We start from the raw sequence: 18874 nt of genomic DNA, 5'->3' as shown, positions 1-18874 counted from the left end.
GGCTGATGTAGATACTGGGGTTTAGATGTTTCAAAGGGATAGGATGGGAGGTAAAAGATGGGGTGGAGAAGTTGGAGAGGCATTAGGGAATAGTGTTACAGCAGCAAAAAGGGAGGACGCTGTGGAGGAAGTGCTCATCCTTTAGTTATACTCCTTAATCACCATTGCCATGGATTTTCAGTTTCTCTTTCAGTCATGCTTTGATTTGTTCAGTGAAATAGCAGCAAAGCAGGACTTGAGTGAGAACAGGTGAATCTAAAGGGAAGTGAGCTGCTTCGAAATTGACAATTCTGTTTTACCAGTCAGATATAAAGCAGCAAATAAAGTGAACTTGCTGAATCACTTCAAATATTTTATAAATACTACTGTCAACATTTTTTGCAGTACCTCAAATTTCAGGGTGATACTCTTTACAAATCCATTAATTTAAACTACTGCATTTTTATTCATGATTTTTAAAGCTTTGAAGATCTGTCATGTTTCAGCCTGCATCAACTTAAGATTTCCTTCGCAAATTTTAAGTTAATAACTATGTCTCTGCATTTGGGATAAGTAAAGATGTTTCACTCATCTCGCACAACTAATGTTGAAGTACCGACCTTTCTACCTCCCAAGAGAATTCATCTCAACATCTGTCCCACATCCTTCCACAGCCAGACACAGGTGGATCTATATACCAAAATCAACAATCATTTGGGAAGAAAATCTTAAGTTGATGCAGGCTGAAACATGACTCAAATGACTGGTAAAATAGAACTGTCAATTTTGTAGCAACTCACTTCTCTTTAGATTCACCCGTTCTCACCCATGTCATGCTTTGCTGCTATTTCACTGAAAAGTTAAAATGAAAATCTATGACAATGGTGATTAAGGATGGACACTTCCTCAGCTGTAATACTATTCCCTGACCAGTAATCCTACTCCCACTCCTCCACCCCATCTTCTACCTCCCAACCTATCCCTTTTAAAACATCTAAACCCCAGTACCTGCATCAGCCAATCCTGATGTCTTCTCAAACATGATACAGGACTTCAACCAGGCTATCTTAAAGATGGTACCCCCAAGCTAATACAGTATTAGTACATCTCCTGCAACACCAGAGAATCAAACACTCTTGACTAATGCTATGCTACAATCAAGGATGCCTACCACTCCTTTTGGCACCTGCACTTAGGAAAGTCAGATCACCTAGCATAGAGGCAGGAAGTGAAGAGCACTGCTCCGGTAGAGAAGACTTCCCAAAGATGGTCTGTGAAGAAGAAGAGAAGCTTCGTGACTGTCTGGAGTCAGTAGACTTGGCCGTGTACAAGGACTCAGCAGTAGATCTGAATTCATATGCACAGATGTTACTGACTTTATCAGGAAATACATGGAAGACTATGTTTGCACAAAGATCGAGGTGTATCTTATCAGAACCCATGGATGAACCAAGAGATATGCAACCTGTTGAAGTCCACATTTGTAGTGGGAATACGGTGACTCAAAAACATACAGGAGGACCAGGTACAACCTCTAGAAGGTCATTACCAATGCAAAGACAATTGTGAACCAAGCTGGCACCTCAGATGGACATTCAGGAGCTGTGGCAAGTGTTGCATCCTATCATATCTGATAAGATGAAACAAGGTAGTATCATTAACTAAAAAACAACTCTCCGGGATGAGCACAATGTCTTCCATGCTCCTTTTGAATAGATTAAACAATGCAAAGGGCTACAGAAAGTAACAAACATAGTCAGATCCATCGCAGGCTCTGACCTCCCAACCATTGAAGAAATCTCAATGAGATGTTGCCTCAAGAAAAGAGCAAATGTTATTAAAATCTCTTCTCACTGCTACCTTTGGGTAGAAGGTACAGAAGCATGAAGTCCAGCAGCTCTTGGTTCAAGAGTAGGCCATCAGGCTCTTGAATCTCCCCTTACTACTTGACACGTAAACTACTCTGTGACCACCAAAAGACCTGTCTGCACTAATGAAATGCTAACTTGTTTTTCTTGGACTAACTGTAACTGTTCTTTTATATTATCTCTTCCTGTGCAAGGGTAATTTAATGTACACTATTGGAACTGGTTTTTTTTTCAACAAAAAGTACCTGTTTGGCTGCAGCAAGCAAGAATTTTGGTACATATGTACATTGAGCTCATTATCATTAACATAAATAATTAGCATGCATCACTTAAGTTGAACCATTGGAAAAGTTAGAAGAATGACTGATTTCATGAATTGACTGAAACCAATCTGGAATATAAACTTGAATTATAAAATCTTACATGCGTGTTATCAATTTCTATCACAACAAACCCTTTCATTTTCAGTACACAAAAGTGCTGGCAAAATTCAGCATGTCAGTCAGCATTCATGGTACAGAACTGAAGGACTACCTTCAATTACCTTTTACTTTATATGGATGCTGCATGGCCTGCTGAGTACCTCTAGTGCTTTTGTGTATTGCATTAGACATCTGGAGATTTTCTTGTTTACCCCCTTTCCTTTGCATTTTCGTTGAATTTTAATTTATAGCAGTTTTCTATTCAAAACAAAATCATGATAGTTTGAGCATTTTATGGAAATCTAATTTTATTAAAGATTTTACAGTTAGCAAACACACAAGTGCAGCATCAGATTTTCTTCAATGATAGTGGAATGACCAAAGTCAGAAAATCACTAGTTCTTGTCTTCAAAGACTTGTACACACACGGTTAACCATGATACAGCAGGAAGGAACTATGAACTGTTGGCAGTCTTTCAAATGAGAGCTTAAACCAAGGTCATGCTAAATGGATATAAAAGATTTCAATGAAAACACTAAGGATCAACTTCTGGAAAAGTTGCCAACAATTACCTTTCACCAATTCTCACAGAATATTAATTACCCTGTTCATAAAAACCAAACTTTTGACAAATAGTAAGTAGAGGAATAAAAGTTAACAAACCAGAAATATATAATGCAGATTACTTTCCCTTGCCTCACAAAAATCACTTGATCAATAGTTCTGGTTCTGGTGAAGTAATCACTGATATTGCTAAAGCAGAGAACCCACCCACTAAAATATGTTAAGAGGTTCCAGCAGAGGGAGTTCCAATATAACAATTCACAGTACAGCAGTTTCTCCAACCTACAAAAGGCCTCCACCATAACAATGCTGATTTATTTCAAACAGGAAATTCAAAGTGCAAAAAGTGACCAAATAGCCAACAACAAGACCAAAGTCTTCATAAATGAAATGCTCAATTAATTTGATTCTGAAATAATTAAATTATATTCAAAACATAAATCTAAATATTAAACAGCCACAAACGCAAGAACAATGAACATGGTGTATTTCTCTAACCGACCTATGAGATATTTCTCAGCTTCTTTTTGTGAAACGAAAATTATCTAAAATTAAAAACAGCTTGAGCTGAAATTACTTGGGTATGGTAGATGAAGGATTATCAGTGGAAACCCAGTACCATTGTTCTCTAATTTTTTTCATGACACAAAATACCTCATTAAAATATCCAGTTATTCAAGCACTCGGTGGCCAACTAGCTGTCAAGTAGAGAATGAGGCATCTCCTACAACAGATCTTCAAGTGGGCAGTTAATATTGATGCATTCCATTGTTTGGAACATTCAGCTCTTTGGGTTATCCATCTTCCAAATGAGGAGCTGATGGCCATGTATGCAAGACTTGGATAGATTCTATTGAGCACTAACCATAATCTTCAGGGGTGCAAGATCAAAGCCAGGGAACTCTGTTATCACCTCAATGATGATCTATTAGCTCCCTGTACTCTATGAATTTTGAAATCTCTTCCATCCAGGTTGTGGATTTGTGGTTACTGCATGAATGTTGCCTCTCATTTCCCGAGATGGGCAGGTAATTTTAAACAATTTTCCAATGGTTTGTCAAGGCTTTCTTCTGAGTGGGTTGGTTGGTATTGTCCTCCAATTTGTGGAAGATGTTAGAATGGCAAACAGGAAAACTTGATTAAGCATCAACAGCCACTCAGTTGGAATAAGACTCTGGGTTATGGTGACATTTAGCTATTTATCTATGATCCTTATGTGGTGACTAAAGAACCATGAGGTAGGGGATTTCCTCTGAGGCAATCCTTATGATGACTTACTTCCATTCCACTTTTGTGGCTAATGAGGGAACCACAGACTCTTCTGCAGATGTGGCAGCTGGCAGGTTAGGCAAGATGGCAGTTTGTGAAATAGTACACCACTTATGCAGGGCCTCCACATGCTCCTGATGCAGGTTTTTGAGCTTCTCTCTCAATTTAAATACATCTTTTGCACTTTGAGTGGTCAGGATTTAGTGGAATGGTGCACTTCAAGGAGCACATTCATGAATATTTTCCCCCTGTCCTCCTGATAATCTCCTTCTATGACATTGTCAGGTGTGTTTGCTTTGGTAGTCTTTAATGACATATGGATGACATAGTCTGCCCTAAATAGCCAACTGCATGTGGCAAGGATTGGGATATTGGCCTGGGAGAGAACACATTGGCTTACTCTTCCAATGATACTGGATAATTTTTTTGAGAGATGGCATTTTTCCAGTGTCTGAAGAAGATTGCTGTAAGTACTCCAAGACTCAGATATAGAAAGGAGGCCATGGATCATGACTGGCTGATAAACATTTTTCACTTGCTTTTGATCTTCACATACCATTTATCTCAATTGCACAATGGCGGTTCATTGAAGGTAACGTTAAATGTCATGACACATTGTCAAATCATGGGAAATGAACCACATTTGGATGCATCTCACTTTGAATCTTCATTGTTGGAGGACTTCTTGGTTCAGCAGGAATAGTTAGTAGAGAAACTTGGTCTTGAGGATGTCAAGGGTCAAGGTCATCCTATCAAATGAATCAATGAATATGGAGCCAGTACTACGTATGCAGACACAACCATCATCTGCACAATGCAGTTCAACTACAGAGGCTCCAGTGAAGGTGACCAACAATAGTAGTTCATGCTGCTCTCTGGACTTTATTTGAAGTTATGATATGGTGAACAGCATGTCCTTTTGCCACCATGTGAATAGAAAATTATACAAAGGTGTGAAGTGTTTGGAGTGCTCATCCATGATACATATGTATTCTCTATTTTTTTTAAAATTGATTTTACATTCATAAAGTGTCCACCTGAAAGTTTCATCTCCTATAATAGCCAAATTTTTCAGTGAGGCTGATAGAAAAGATTCCTTTCACATTTTTTGGGTAACTGAAATTCAAAGAGACATTGAGATTGAAAGAACTCAGAGTATTACGACCAAAGTCATAACCAGATCAAAGTCCACATCTAATATTGGCCAAATTGCTCGCTATGAAGTGAGAGAAAACATCTTGGAAATGGCAGTGAAACAAGCAAAGAAAAGACAATCACCATTAATTTATAATGGAAATAAGATGTTCTTTTACCCTGATTTAAGTTTTGATTTGTTGAAAAAAAAAATTCAATGCTGTTAAAAATGTGTTATGGAAGGTTACGCTTTTGTCCTAAGGTATCCAGCAGTATTGAAAATCTTTGGCCCAGAAGGAAAAATAGATTTTTTTTACGTAACCTAATGAGACAAAGGTGTTTGCAGATTCATTGTCTGATAAAGAGGTAAGAAGTGAGCGATGTCTGAAATCAGAGATAATACAGAATGATTATAGCTGATAACATTGAGAGGGAATGAGTAAATAATTTTAAAAATATATTTTTTGAGAAAGAATATTAGGGAGAAAAGTTTTTAACCTGAAGGATCTATAAATAAGTAAAAATTTGTAATTAGCAAAGACTGCATGTTCTAATACAACAAGAGACAATGCAGTTATTCGAGAGAGTTAGTTGGGAGTGAAGGACTAACTTCTAGTCATGAGTGCTGGTGTAGTTTTGACTGCAACTTGTATAGATCAGAGTTTTAAGGACATTTCATTAATAATGTACACTTTTGGTGGAGGGGGAGTTCTATCTTTTTCTGGGTTTATTTCTTTTCCTTTTCTCAATACACCTAAATATAGCAAAAGTACTACGAAATATAATATTAATGTTTTCTTGAGAGAGAGATGAGAGTGGAAAGATGGATGGTTAGTAGATTTAGTAAAATGATCCGACGACTGGAAAATTGTATTATTAGTATTAATATTAATGGGATGCAGAATCAAATAAAGCAGATTATTAGTATATATGAAAAGGGAAAAAGTAGATATTGCCTTTTTAGAAGAAACACATTTGACAGAAAAAGAAAATGGAAAATTAAAAAGAGATTGGGTAGGAACTGTAATAGAATCTTCATTCAAAAGCTGGAGGTACAGCAATATTGATAAATCAAAAAATTACCAGTGAAAATATTAGACATAATTGTAGATGTAGCAGGAAGATATGTTATGGTAAATTGTCAGATTTATTCGAAACAACGGGTATTAATGAATCTATATGCACCTAATTTAGATGATGGTATATTTGCCAAGGCAAATAGTGCCTTTGGAAGACTACACAAAAGAGTCTGGAAAAACAACCAACTGAAAAACCTCACAAAGATAAGCGTATACAGAGCCGTTGTCATACCCACACTCCTGTTCGGCTCCGAATCATGCGTCCTCTACCGGCATCACCTACGGCTCCTAGAACGCTTCCACCAGCGTTGTCTCCGCTCCATCCTCAACATCCATTGGAGCGCTTTCATCCCTAACGTCGAAGTACTCGAGATGGCAGAGGTCAACAGCATCGAGTCCACGCTGTTGAAGATCCAGCTGCGCTGGGTGGGTCACGTCTCCAGAATGAAGGACCATCACCTTCCCAAGATCGTGTTATATGGCGAGCTCTCCACTGGCCACCGTGACAGAGGTGCACCAAAGAAAAGGTACAAGGACTGCCTAAAGAAATCTCTTGGTGCCTGCCACATTGACCACCGCCAGTGGGCTGATATCGCCTCAAACCGTGCATCTTGGCGCCTCACAGTTTGGCGGGCAGCAACCTCCTTTGAAGAAGACCGCAGAGCCCACCTCACTGACAAAAGGCAAAGGAGGAAAAACCCAACACCCAACCCCAACCAACCAATTTTCCCCTGCAGCCGCTGCAACCGTGTCTGCCTGTCCCGCATCGGAATTGTCAGCCACAAACGAGCCTGCAGCTGACGTGGACTTTTTACCCCCTCCATAAATCTTCGTCCGCGAAGCCAAGCCAAAGAAAGAAGATATTTGTTCAAGACATTTTATGCAATTATCAAATGCTAAGGGAAAAATTATATTGGGGAGATTTTAATTTTACTTTTACTTTAGACCCTAAATTAGATATATCAGGAAATAAAATGATGAAAAATTAAGTAGCTAAAATAGCAATAGATTCAATAAAAGACATGGGGTTTGTGGATATATGGAGAAAAATTCATCCAAGTGAAAGAATCTATTCTCTTTACTCTTTTCAACATAAAACATATTCATGAATAGATGTTTTTTAATTTCTGCACAATTTCAATATAGAGTGAAAGAAGTTGAGTTTCAAGCGTGAGTTCTATCAGACCATTCATCTATAATTTTGTTGTAAGAACAAAAGATAGGTTAGAGGTGGAGGCTAAATACAACCTTACTGAAGAAAAAAAGAATTTTGTGACTTTATGACAAAAGATAATTTTTTTTCTTGAAACTAATAATGATTCAGTAATGAGTAAGTTTACAATTTGGGATTCTATGAAGGCATATTTAAGAGGTAAAAAAATAAGTTATACTTGTAAAGTAAAGAAGGAATATATGAAAGAGGTGGATCAGTTGAAAAAAGTAATTAAATTAGAGAAGGAAATACAAGTCCAAAAAAAGAAGAGTAAAGAATATTGTTAGAATTTTTAAAAATTAAGATTTAATACAATACAAACTTGCAGAATGAAGAGAGATATAATGAGATCATGACAAAAATATTACGAATTAGGTGAAAGGGCTCAAAGTGTTAGCATGGCAATTAAAGGCAGAGCAAGTTTCTGGAACAATAATTGCCACTAAGAAAAGTACTGGTCAAGTTACCTATAAAATGCAGGAAATAAATGATCATTTTAAGGAATTCTATGCCGAACTTTATCAATCAGAATTTTTGAAAGATAAAAATAAAATAGAAGAGTATCTGCAACAAGTTAAATTACCTGTGTTAGATGAAGATGAAAAATTAGAATTATCTAATACTTTTTCTGAAATAGAAATCTATGAGACCTTGATGTCATTACAGAATAATATAACACCAGGTGAAGATTGTTTCCCACCAGAATTTTATAAAGAATTTAAGGAATTATTAGTACCTGTATTAATGGGGATATTATACCAAATGAAAGAGATACACAACATCAAAATCTTTTAAAACCGTGTTAATAACTGTAATTCCAAAGAAATGGAAGGATTATTTACAACCTTCTTCAAACAGACCTATATCATTATTGAATACAGATTATAAAATTGTATCAAAATTATTAGCTATTTGGTTAGTTAAATTTTATCAAAATTAATAAATATGGATCAAACTGGTTTTATTAAAAATAGAAGAGCGGCAGATGTTATAGTTAAATTTTCAAGTTTGATAAATATAGTACAAAATAGAAAGATACCACGGGTAGCGGTTGCATTACATATAGAGAAAGCATTTGATAGATTGGAATGGGATTTCTTTTTAATTTAAAACACAATGCCTTTTGGATTCCAAATACTTTTGTAAATTGGATAAAAGCATTGTATGATCAGCCAAAAGCAAAAGTGGTTACGAATAGACAAATATCAAAACCTTTTTTGTTAGAAAGGTCCTCTAGACAAGGTTGCATTAGCAATAGAGCCATTAGCAGAAATAATTGGAATTGATAAAGAAATTAAGGGATTTGAGATAGGTAATAAAGAGCATAAAATTAGTTAGTTTGCGGATGATGTTATAGTATATTTAACAAAACCAGAAATATCATTGAATAAGTTAAGTATGAGATTAATAGAATATGGATTAGTGTCGAGTTATAAAGTTAATGTTGATAAAAGTGAAGTGATGCCTATGGTGGATATGGATTATTCACAATATAAAAGACTGACAAAATGTAAGTGGCAAAGTGAAGCAATTAAATATCTATTAATAAAAATGGATAGAAATATAAATACTTTATTTAAGTGAAATTATTCACCACTATTAAAAAAGTTAGAAGATTTGAGAAGATGGAAAGATTTACGAATAACATTAATAGGACAGGTGAATTGTATGAAGATGAATATTTTTCCAAGAATGCAATATTTATTTCAATCATTACCCATTTGTGTTCTAGAAATATTTTTTTGGGATTTGAACCAAACTATACAAGAATTTATTTGGAAAAATAAAATGCCAAGAATTGGTCTTGAAATATTAACATGGAAACTTGATCAGGGAGGAGTAAGATTACCGAATTTTACAAATTATTATAAAACAGCTCAATTAAGATTTTTGTTCTCCTGTTATCAGCTTGGCTTCAGATTGAAATGAATAGAATTGGAGAAACTATCCCAGAACAAATTTTGTATAAATGGAATAGTGAATTGTTTAAAGGAAAAATGGAAGTACCAATTTTAAAACATATATTGAAAGTATGGAATGGGATTCATATGGAGAGAGGGATTAAAAATGATGAATTACCTAAAATATTGTTAAAACAAAATCAACTTATTCCTTTCACTTTGAATAATTCTTTATTTGATCATTGGAATACTAAAGGTATACAGAAGATAAAAGATTGTTCTTTTGGGAATTTTAAAAACCTTTGAGCAATTAAAAGATAAATATAATATACAAAATAATATAATTTTAGCATATTACCAATTAAAATCTTATTTAAAAATAGGAACAGATCTGAGACTCCCAGAACAAATACATTTATTATTAAGAAATTTATTACAAATATGTATATAAAATTACAAGAAACTAAGAAGAAAAAATATTTATATAAATAAAAATTACGATGGGAGAAATTCAGGAAGAAATATGGTCAAAATCGTGTAAAGAGAGTGTTAGTTACAAATACAGTTAATGCTAAATATCAAATGGTTCAATATAATTTTCTTCTTCAATCATATTATACTCCACATAAATTGAATGGACCTAATTCTAATTATCCGGATAAGTGCTTTCGATGTACCAAGGAAATAGGGACTTTAAAATATTCGGTATGGTTCTGTGAGAAAGTGGATCAGTTTTGGAACAATTTGAGTGTATTGTTAGAACAACCTATGAAGATAAAGATACAAAACGATCCAAGAATATACTTGAGAATGTATAAGAAAAAGTTATAAAATTGATGTTGGATAAATATTATGAAACATTTTTAAATATAGCAGTAGTGACTGCAAAGAAATGTATAGCAGTAATGTAGAAAACTGAAGAGTGTGGACAATTAGATTGATGGCATATTGAAATGAAAAACTGTACATCTTTAGAAAAAAAAATTACAAAGTTTAAGGAATCAAATTGAAAACTTCTATAAAATTTTGGAACCATATATGGATTTTATGTACAAAATTCCATCCACATCTTCTACCTTACCCACCCTTCTCAATAAGAAATTATAAAAAAGTCAATTAATATTATATATGTAGAAGTAGGTCTTTTTTTCTTTGTTTTGAGAGAGAGGGTGGGGGAGACAAAAAAATTGCATCATTTTGTATGATTTATTATAATTATTGCATTATTGAACTTGTATTTTGTATTAATGCAAATGATAAATAAAATTTTTAAAAAAGGATCAGCAATGGTACATCTTCTCTAAGCGGTTCATCCCCGGGGCGATTTTGCCCTCCCCCACCAGTTTGGGAGTGTTCACACTGGCAGGTGAACCAATAGATAGCAGATAGAGTTTAATGTAGATAAGTGTGAAGTGCTTCATTTTGGGGAAAAAAATCAAAACAGGACACACGCAGTAAACGGGAGGGCATTGAGGAATGCAGAAGAACAGAAAGATTTAGGAATAACAGTTCATCGTTCTTTGAAGGTAGAATCTCATGTGGATAGAGTGGTGAAGAAACCTTTTGGCTTGCTGGCCTTTATAAAGCATAGAATATAGGAGTTGGGAACTGATGTTGAGACTATTCAAGGCAATGGTGAGGCCAAATTTAGAATACTGTGTACAGTTCTGGTCATTAAATTTTTGGAAGGATATCAATAAGGTTGAGAGGGTGCAGAGATTTACTAAAATGTTGCCTGAATTTCAGAATCTAGATTACAAAGAAAGATTGAGGCGATTAGGTATTTATTCATTGGAGCATAGAAGGTTGAGAGGGGATTTCACAAGAGGTATTTAAAATTAGAGTAGATGTGAATAGGCTCTTCCCCTTGAGGGTAGGCGAGATTCAAACAAGAGGTCACGAGTTGAGAGTTAGGGGGCAAAAGTTTTTCATTCAGAGAGTGGTGGCTGAGTGGAATGACCTTCCGGAAGAGGTGGTCGCAGCTAAGTCAATTTTTTCATTTAAGGAAAAGTTCTATAGGTATATGGATGGGAGGTGATTGGAGGGTTATGGGCAAAGTGCAGGTAGGTGGGATCGGTACGGACTAGCGGGCTCGAGATGGCCTGTTTCCATACTGCAATTGTTAATTGGTTATAGATTGGTGGTTAATTATTGAGTTCAAGTGCCAGCGTGAAAAGTGCTATTATCGCCAAATGACGCAAGAACCAGCTGCTTCGATGGAGCACGGTCTAGCTGTATTCTTTCTCCGAATGCCAATCTACTTACCAGTTTTTGTCCTGAATACTACCTTGCAGAAAGTTAAGGAATATAAATTACATAACTAAATTATAATTGCAGTACAGAACGAAATTGAAATGCAGTTTGATGATGCATAGAAAGACTTTGGAGAACGTACTCAAAGTACTATTAAAAACTAATTCTGTATCATATTTTAGAACAGCATGTACTAAACATTTGGAACAGATGGCCAGTTCACATCACTGCCATCTCTAATAGTGTTCCTTGGAAAAAAAAGGATGTTCAGACAATAGGATCTTCAATTGATCTCAATTATTTGCATAACAATGCATTACTTATATCAATGTTTGTTAAAAAAAATGCACCTCTGAAAAAATTACTTGAATGGAAAATTGAACAGGATTTATGTTGCATAATACCACATGTTGCTCAATATGTTGCTCAATACCACAATATATCCCCCCTCACAAGCAATAGTTACTAATGTCTCTTATCAAGCCTAACAAATGAGAAAATATTAACAGCCTCATTTACTTATTTACACATAAATTGAGTAATACTGTATTTTTTTAACTTTTTATGACAAAGTTTTACTAAATTTGAGTGATTATAGGTCATCCTCGACTTCCAACTTATGCGAGTTACGTCCACCTGCAGATACAAGTGAAATTATAAAAAACTACATCTGCACATGCACAACATAGGGCCACATGTACAGTCACCATTCTCTAGGCATGCTAGAAACATGACAAGCAGGAGGAAAAATGTATAACTTGCTGATAGATCTGCTAAGAGACCAATGAAAAAAAGAAACATGCTGCAAACGAATTTAGGTACATTCTTCAAATGTCCTTTATCAATCTCCTGCCCATGAAGAAGACTATGAGGAGCCACAGCCAAGTACCAGTACAAATGCAGTGATGGGATCAAGTTCAGATGAAGAGACTTCCAATTAAAGATCAAATGTTGACAATCGTTATTAAAACTACTGTACTGGTACGTTTTGTATCAAATGTACTGTATATATGTTAAAGATTATTTATTTACTAGAAGTTCATCTGTTAAGTATCTTTATTAAAGGTAACAAATATATAAATATATGTTGAGATTCTTCATTAAAGGTTCATTTGCTAAAAATCTTTTTCAAAAATTGCTTTGAGACCTCATTAAGCCACGCGCAGTGGGGTGAATCCAACTTGTGTCCAATCCAAGTTACGACCAATCCTTCGATCCCAATTACGGTCGTAAGTCGGGGACTCCCTGCACATCATCGAGACACTCAAGATATTTAGATGCCTCGTATGTGCCCATTATCAGAGAGGGATATGGTTTTACACAAAAAAATACTCTAGTCCAGTGGTTCTCAACGTTTTTCTTTCCACTTACGTATCACTAAGTATTCCCTATGCCATAGGTGCACTGTGATTAGTAAGGGATTGCTGAAGATGATATGTGGGTGGAACAAAATCACTGTTTCATTCGTATCCAATTGACTCATTATATGCAGTTTCATATCTCCAAAGGAAATGGGCCAATGACAATGTTTCTCAAGCAAAGTTTTTCAGTATCAATTGGGTCTAGAGCAGTAATTCTCAACCTTCCCTTCCCACTCACATACCACCTTAAGTAATCCTGTACTAATCACAGAGCACCGATGGCATCGGGATTACTTAAAGTGGTTTGTGAGTGGAACGAAAAAGGTTGAGAATCACTGCTCTACTTAGTACTAATTTACATTCCAATCATTTTATTAGATAGTGACTTGATTTAGCATCTTTGCAAAGTAGGTTGCTCATTTGCTAAATAAAACTACTGAAAATCAAACAGGTTCTTTTTATTTATTTGAGTCATAAAATGTTGTCCTTGCGCCAAATTTAATCATATTGCCTAGAGGTAGAAAGGAATACAGACACTTTTGAATTGAAAAGGAAAGAGATGAATTAATATGTGGATATATTTCAAGTCATTCAAAATGGAACTAGGAGTGAATTAAAAAAACCATAACCTTCTACACAGAACTAAAAAAATCTAATGATTCTCCTGCTTGTTACAATATTTCATGTTTTTCTATTAAAATTCTTACTATCACATTTCATGCTTTCCCTTATATACCTTCTGAATTTTCACAGTACTACATAATTATTCAGTTCTTTGAAAAATTGGACATAATAAATCCATGCTTGCCAAACACCTGTTATTGCAAATTCTTGAACTGAGCATTGAACCAGAACATAAATTCTGGTTTATTCCATTTCCAATCAGAAGAATCAGAATTTATTGTCATGAACGAGTCACAAAGTTCGGTGTTTTGCGGCAGCGTCACAGTGCCTTGTTACAGAGTTTTGTGTTGTGTATTGGCCTATGTGTTGTGTGGTTTTGTGCTGGAAAGTGACAGTTTGCCTTAGAGAGTCAAGGTGAAGGTGTACTGCTGAGAGAGTGGGAGACGGACTGGGCATGTGCAGAAGATAATCTAGAAAATTATGGACTTGGAAGACAAACCACCACTGGGTGTGGCTGTGTGGCAGAGTGAAAAGGGCAATGGCCTGGAAGGTGGGCTTTTTGATGATAGAAGATGCTTCTTTAAGACACCGCCTCATGTGTACATCCTCGATGGAGTGGAGTCTAGTGCCCCCGATGTCAGTGATGCAGCCAGCTAGTATGCTCTCAACGACACACTTGTAGAAGTTTTCAAGTCATTGGTTACATACTGAATCTCCTCAAGCACCTCACAAAGCATAGCTGTAAGTGGGCCTTCTTCGTGATTGCTTAAACATGGTGTCTCCAGGACAGATCCTCGGAGATGTTGACATCCAGGAATTTGAAGTTCTTGATCCTCTCCACTATTGAGCCCTTGATGAAGACTAGATCATGTTCCTCTTACTCCCTTCTGAAGTCCACAATCATTTCTTTGGTTTTGCTGCATTTAGTGCAAGGTTGTTGTTGTGAAACCACTCAGAACCACTCTATCTCCCTCCTGTATGCTTTCTCGTTGCCATTTGTGATTCTGCCGACAACCGCAGTGTCATCAGCAAACTTGTAGAAAGCGTTGGAGTTGTGCCTGGCCACACAGTCAAGGGTGTATAATGAGTAGAGCAGTGGGGTAAGCAGACATCCTTTGGGTGCACCCACTATAGATAAAAAAGGGCAGTGCTGCTGCTGGTGTGGATGTGGGTGAGCAGAGTGGAGACACAACTCTTCTGTGAAGGGTTGAACTGCCCTTCAGTTGTAACGTCAGTGGCTCTGCACGAGCATTAAAGGGTCTGCTAGTGGAGCTGATGGTTCAAGATTCAATTGTTATTGTAGAATAGAGATAGAGCCATATTACACGAAATTTGTTTTTGTCTGCCATAAAGCACAGATTTGCCATCAGCAGAAATTGCCTGACGTGCCTCTTGCAGTCAGAGAAAGAGAAGTCAGAGACCCCTCAGAGTCACCGAGTGTCCATGAATTCATTTCCAGCGCTTTTGTAGCCCCTGCAGTCACACTGAGTCCAGTCCAAACCACCTGCAGTCCAAGCTCCAGATCCGAACCTCCAACACAATCCTTCAGCGGCCTTGGCACCCTCTCGCATCCCAGTTCCAATACTTAGTACCCCCTCACCCAATCTTGAACCAGTCTCCAGCCCATTGCAGGGGTGCTTATAAACTAAAATCCTGCCACCATAGGTCTGTGCCCAAGATGACGACATCTGTAGTCAGCAGTGACCAGGGGTTGCAGACTCTGGAAAGCAGTGGACTTGTGCAGCGCACTAGAAAAGGTGAGAACACCCCTTGTTGAGAAGGAGATGCAGATGAGGCAACCCTAATGCTGGTGTAGACCACAGCGGCAGAGGGACCGATACAGACTACAGGTGGCTTGCAATTGCTGGAGACTGGCTTATAGGAACCAAATACCAAAATGGGATTCAAAAGAGTGCTAAGGGCAAGATGATCCCCTGAAGGCTTGCTCATCGTGTCAGAGGTTTGGATCCAGAGCTTGGGTTGCCGATAGATCAGAGTCTGCATGGCTGCAGGAGCGCTGGAGGCAAATCCATGGACAGCAACACTGAAGGGACTCTCTTTTGCTTTTTTTCTCTCATATTGCAAGGGCGCCAAGTGACTAATGGTGACTCTTTGCCTTATGGCAGGCAGAAAGCAATTTTATGTAATATTACATCTTCTGCGTTATTACATAACAATAAAGAAATCTTGAATCTTAATTCTGCAAAACATCTCTGGATCAAATGTGAAAATGGCATTAAAAACGACCAAGCTGAAATTTGTTTTTTTATTAGAAAATGTCAAATCCTGCATACTACATAATATGAAGAGGATCAAAGATTAAACATTTTCCTTCCACATGGTGACCAGCGATGTAGCAAAAATTTCTGCAAACACAAATCTTTCATAGGTTGTCTGTTCTTAATATGATTTGGAATTTAGCTATATTGGTGGAATCAGTCCTTAATTTTTCCAAAGATCACATTTTGTAACATGACAAAAAAGGAAGAGCTTCCAAGGATACAAACAAGGTTACTCATAAGCCAAATTCAATCAAATCATGAATGAAACCATGCAACATTGAAACCAAAATATTGTAATCAAAATGTGCATTTTTTTTTACATCATAACTGAGAATCTTAATTTTCAGCACTAATTTCTCCCTCATTATTCCAATATTTGCAGTTGTGATGACCAAGTGCAGAATTTCTTCCATTTCAGAAGAAAATTGAATGATAAATGAATATGGACTTCTGATTTTAGGAACACTGGCTGCTTAACTTTACAGTATGATGTAGAACATCTCAGCACCTAACATGGCATGAATGTAATTTTGACACATTTTAACAAGAAATCTTTGGAAAATAAACAACTTCAAAAATGAAGTGCAGATTATAAAATAAAACTGAGAAAGAACCAAGTTGTTCAAAATTTTGGTGTGAAATTGTGGAATTAGCGAGGATTTTTTAACAAAAGTGTTGTGTGAATTAAGAATAGAATTTCATCACACAGATATAAAACACCTTTTTTTTTAAATGGTTTTCATTTTAACAATGGCACACTTATTGGAAGGTGAATAACTGTCATTTCCCTGTGATTCTACTTTCCACATGTTAGCCACACCATAAATTGGATAATGTTATCAACATTTTAGGTAAGAATCAACACTATCATTCACGAAAGGAATGTCCTGGATATTTTGTTTAATTTTAGCCCCAGTCATTTAAAAAAAATTAAGACCAGCAACAGACAGATCAACTGTGCAGAAACTACATATCAATATTAATAGCTTCATACAATTAATGTAAACCTTTTTCACACATAGACTACCTCAAGTATTCAATGACCTGCCCAGACCACCTGTGGTCTGTAATCACAGAATGAGAAATATAATTAATACATCTGTGATAGATAAATATGCACTCCCACCAATCATTTTAAATTATTAGTTCATTCAGAATGTAGTGAATTACCAGAGTGGAATTTTGCAAATCATATGCAAGTCTTGGAAATTACAATTATATTGTCACTCTTGGAAACACAACTTAATTTATTTTCTTCTTTTCTCTTAACCACAAATTAGAATCAGAATCAGTTGTCATGAAAAAGTCACAAAATTTGTTGTTTTGTGGTAGTACCACAGCGGAAACATTCATATAAATCACCTTACAAAAAATAAATAAAAATAGTGCACGAAAAGTCAAAGTAAGGCAATGTCTTTGGTTAGCCGACATTTTGGGCTTGAGCCCTTCCTCAGGGTATGGATTTTTATCTTTGCTCTATCAAGGACACTGTTTGAGAAGATGAATTTCTCCAGCATTGTGTTTATACTTCAATCACAGTGTCAGCAGACTTTAGAATTTTACCACTTTGGTTCATTGATCAATCAGGAAACTGCTTTCTGTGTGAGTGAACCTGTGGAGGGTCCATCTGCTGATGTTGGTCTCCCGCAGCGAAAGATAGCATCAGGGAAGAACCCAGAAGTGAACCATACATGTGCTAAAAGCCAGGGCAACAATGTCAGAAGAGGTGTTTGGCTCGCAAGGGACTAGCAGTGAAGAGGAAGACCAGCAACAAGAGGCAGTATTAAAAGAAGCTAAAACTTTTAAAAGTAAAAGTAAACATAAAGCAGAAGATATAACCAATAATGAATTATTATTAACAGAATTTCATGGAATGAGAAGGGAAGTGAAAGGAAAAATAAATAAAGTTTTGGATACAGTCAATAAAATGAAGAGAAAATTAGATAAGAAAATGCATGAAGAAATGCATCATGCTGATGACAGAGTGACAAGAGTGGAAGACAGCACTACAGTTTTAACTGTAGAAAAATCGAAAGTGCCAGCAGAAAGTAGATTTATTGGAACAATTCAGTAGAAGAAATAATATTAAAATAGTGGGTCGTAAAGAAGGAGTGGAGGAGAAAGATCCAATTGGCTTTATGAAGTGGATTCCTGAATTGTTGGGAAGTGAGATTGAAAGAGCACAGAGAGCCCTTAGAGGAAAATCACTTCCAAATCAGAAGCCACACTCTGTGATCACTGTTTCTTCGACATCAAGAAAGAGAGACGATCTTGATCTTGGTGACAGGAGGGGCAAGAGCAAGGAAAGCCCCACTTGAGTAGGAAGGGGGTAAAGTTTTATTTTACCTTAATATAAGTGCAGATTTATTAAAAAGAGAATTTAACTCAGTTATATATTTTTTCCACAAGCTTGCCAGCTTGTCCTGTTCCAGTCCCAGCTGCTGGTGCTGAACCCTAGCACTGCAGAACTATCTCTCTCTCTCACACACAATCACAGAGAAAAAGCACGTTTGACTCTCACTGCTTGCAAAACCATATGACCTCCCTTAGAACAGAAAACTACACTCAGGCAGCCTGCGGCTCCAACAAGTTCTTTCATCTGTTGCTTTTCAAAACAACAATCCATTAGTGAAGTCCCTTGGGCACTCTCCAAAGCTTTTGCAAAGATATTCGGAGCTGGCCTGTCTAGCTTTTGCAGAGCTCCAGTATTTTAAATGAGATCTGTTTTGAAGTGTTTGTATGTGACCTACACAAAAAACCTTCCCCAATTTATCGCTCAAAATCACATCTATATACAATATAAAGCACAACATGTACTGTCATATAAAAATAACTGTAATAATTGCCTGACAGAAAGAATCCAGAAAAGAATGAACCTCCATCGCCTGTTTCAATACTTCCATCAATAATGGAAAATAAATCTT

At 36.4% G+C, this 18874-nt stretch overlaps 1 protein-coding gene across 10 annotated transcripts in view; it reads right to left on the bottom strand.

The window, feature by feature from the left end:
* Nucleotides 1-18874, bottom strand: part of LOC138741621 (PHD finger protein 21A-like) — a 357755-nt gene that overhangs the window by 122977 nt on the left and 215904 nt on the right. The window contains exon 1 of one of the 10 annotated variants that reach the window (XM_069896018.1): nt 1151-1173. The exons of the other annotated variants lie outside the window; for them this stretch is intronic. The gene's annotated coding sequence lies outside the window, so the exon portion shown is untranslated. Of the gene's footprint in view, nt 1-1150; nt 1174-18874 lie in introns of those variants that run through there. 10 annotated transcript variants of the gene reach the window in all.

The sequence above is a fragment of the Narcine bancroftii genome, chromosome 1, assembly GCF_036971445.1.
Source record: "Narcine bancroftii isolate sNarBan1 chromosome 1, sNarBan1.hap1, whole genome shotgun sequence".
In the NCBI taxonomy this organism is placed as follows: domain Eukaryota; kingdom Metazoa; phylum Chordata; class Chondrichthyes; order Torpediniformes; family Narcinidae; genus Narcine; species Narcine bancroftii.
Note: the sequence above shows the minus strand (reverse complement) of the source record. Positions and strands in the feature narration are given on the sequence as shown.